This window comes from Brachyhypopomus gauderio, chromosome 3 (genome assembly GCF_052324685.1).
Source record: "Brachyhypopomus gauderio isolate BG-103 chromosome 3, BGAUD_0.2, whole genome shotgun sequence".
Taxonomy (NCBI): Eukaryota; Metazoa; Chordata; class Actinopteri; order Gymnotiformes; family Hypopomidae; genus Brachyhypopomus; species Brachyhypopomus gauderio.
The window spans coordinates 14,882,391-14,885,177 of record NC_135213.1 but is presented as its reverse complement, the minus strand read 5'-3'; the positions used below and the strand labels follow the sequence as shown (position 1 = coordinate 14,885,177).

At 37.3% G+C, this 2,787-nt stretch overlaps 1 protein-coding gene across 1 annotated transcript in view; it reads right to left on the bottom strand.

Moving 5' to 3' along the window:
* Positions 1-812: 812 nt before the first annotated feature.
* Positions 813-2,787, bottom strand: part of epas1a (endothelial PAS domain protein 1a) — a 21,296-nt gene continuing 19,321 nt past the window's right edge. The window contains exon 16 of the mRNA XM_076999726.1: positions 813-2,787. This exon is cut by the window's right edge and continues 925 nt beyond it. The gene's annotated coding sequence lies outside the window, so the exon portion shown is untranslated.

Below are 2,787 nucleotides of genomic sequence, written 5' to 3'. Positions count from 1 at the left end.
TGCCGTTCTATCAGCTCGAACCAGTCTGGCCATTCTCCTCTGACCTCTGCCATCAACAAGCCATTTGCACCCACAGAACTGCCGCTCACTGGATATTTTCTCTTTTTCAGATCATTCTCTGTAAACCCTAGACACATTTTCTGTGTGAAAATCCCAGCAGATCAGCTGTTTCTGAAATACTCAGACCGGCCCGTCTGGCACCAACAACCACACCACATTCAAAGTCACTCGGTTTGAACTGCGAAGATTGTCTTGGCCATGTTTGCATGTCTAAATGCATTGAGTTGCTGACATGTGATTGGCTGATTTGACATTTACGTTAATGAGCAGTTGGGACAGGTGTACCTAATAAAGTGGCCGGTGAGTGTATATTGAAATAACACTTGGTGTGCACTGACTAAATGAGAAATACCTCACAATAAAAAGGGGGTGAGGGATCAGTGTATAAAAGGGATAGAGAATTGGAAACAGGTGTAACAATTCAGCATTCGCGGGACGTGGTAAGATGAGCGCCCCTTGATTACCCAAGGGATGCTGGGAACTGAAGTCCTGACCTGCAGAACCAGGAGTCAGCATGACGTATTTTCTTTTGACAGTGATGTTTTTCTTGGCACTAATGAATTCTTTGCCTGTATTGCAACATCTCGGTTGATGCAGAGAGAGGAAAGGAAGATTGAATGTTTTTGTGATTGCAATAATTCTTGTAATCATCTTAAAAATGTTTTGGCAAGAATAAAAAAATCTTTTAACTCCTAATTGTAGTCATTAATCATATGTATAATCAAGTATAGAGTTTGATTCAAACATGCACATACCTTTTTCCTCTAATATACTTTAATAACCAATTATAGTTTTATGTATGGTTCCCATACAAGTTCCAAATAGTACAGGTATTAGAATCCATGTTCATAAATGTAAAGGAAAAGAGAAAAGAAAAGAGGAAAAGAGAAAAGAAAAAAAATCAGTGAATGTAATATAAGGCTTCAAACATTGATCAATGCAGACATTTTCACAGGAAAAAATACACTCATTGTAGCATAATGCAATTTTCCCTCAAAATGTAATAATAATAATAGAAATGTAATAATAATAATAATAGAAAGAGAGATAGGGAGGGGGAGAGAGAGAGAGAGAGAGAGAGAGAGAGAGAGAGAGAGAGAGAGAGAGAGAGAGAGAGAGAGAGGGAAAACATGTATTTATGCATGGTTTGGTATTGTTTTATATTTCTACTTGCCAAGAGTGCAGTATCTCAGTGTTATTTTACACACTGCACCTAACCAACCCTCTCCAAGCCAGTCAACTTGAAAATGCTTGTAACTTTGTAGCAAAGTAAATCTGCAACAAAGTGGTTGAGCTGGGTGGTGATGCACTATGTAGGCTATTGCACTAGTTTCATTGCACTAGTTTCAATGAATGTTTTGTCATTGTACAAAATCTCATTAATCTCAGAAACAAAGAAACCTCGAGCTTCCTCCATGTGTAGAAACAGGCTGCAGAATTATATAACACAATTTTCACATACAGAGAAGATATTGGGCAGTCAGGCTATAGAATTAGTCAGTACAGTCATTAGATTATGTGTGCCCCCCTAAAAAAACAGCCGCTATAAATTCTAAGTTAAATTCTATCAATATTTTACACTTATAATCCATGTAAAGTTAAAAATAGCTTTCACATTTGGTGGGAATATGTAATATAATTTCAAATCATATGATATTTTAAGTCTTAATAAGTCATTTGTGGTCAGAGCATTGAAGTCTCATAGTGGTCCAAGGGCCAGGACTGGTGAGATGTTCCATCTGGTGATAAAGGAGATCAGTCCAGTCATTGTGGAGTCCACTCATCCAAACACGTCTATATGATCAGCTTTCAGCGGCGAGAAAAGACAGATCCATCTCAGTGTTACTGTCCTCATACTTGGCATCAACAACACATATGTGCACATGTCTGAAAGATGCATTATGGGTGTCTAGGGAATTATGGACAATAAGAAAAAAAAAATCTTGGGACAACATTGGCAACATTTAAGCGATTAAAAGACATGATTCAGAGAAACATGGGGTTGTTAGAAACAGACACAAATGAGCATAACACCAATTGTTAAATGCAGTTTAAGTTATTATCTTTATAAATCATGTCTTAAATATTATAACTGCTACATAGATTGGAATAAATGAACACATAGTTACTTTTTGCCACTGTTTTGCGCATATTCAGAACTCTTCCATTAAAAAGCATCGGTGTGCTTTTTTAAATAGATACCTATCATTTCACATATTCTCTATAAGCATCACATATATGTCATACATGTCAGTACAAGATATAATACAATATCGATCAAACACTGAGCTACATTAAGAATGTAAAAAGAAGGCTACAGGATCCACTCTTTGTCCACTGCTGTGTAGACAGGAGACAGTACCAAGGCACTAATGACCACCAAACACTGCAAGTGTTTATATGAGAAAATAATGATCATTTCTGAGTTAACAGTTCTGTCATTGTGGTGAGGATGAGATTCACAAGTGAAACTACCAGAGGGCAGGCTGGTGTTAAAAAGTGGGTAGTGGTTGAAAAGATGCCAGGAAAACACACCATGTTGGACTCACATACAATATTGCTTTCTTTCATATTTGGTCTACAAATACATTTCTGGGACCATTTGATGCTTTTTAAATAAAGTGCTTCAGGTAGGGAGGGGCGCTAGGCACAGGATCACTGTGATGATGGCAAATGAAGGAATGTGAAAGGAAAGATTGAGAAAGCTGAAACAGTAAAGCTAGAAAA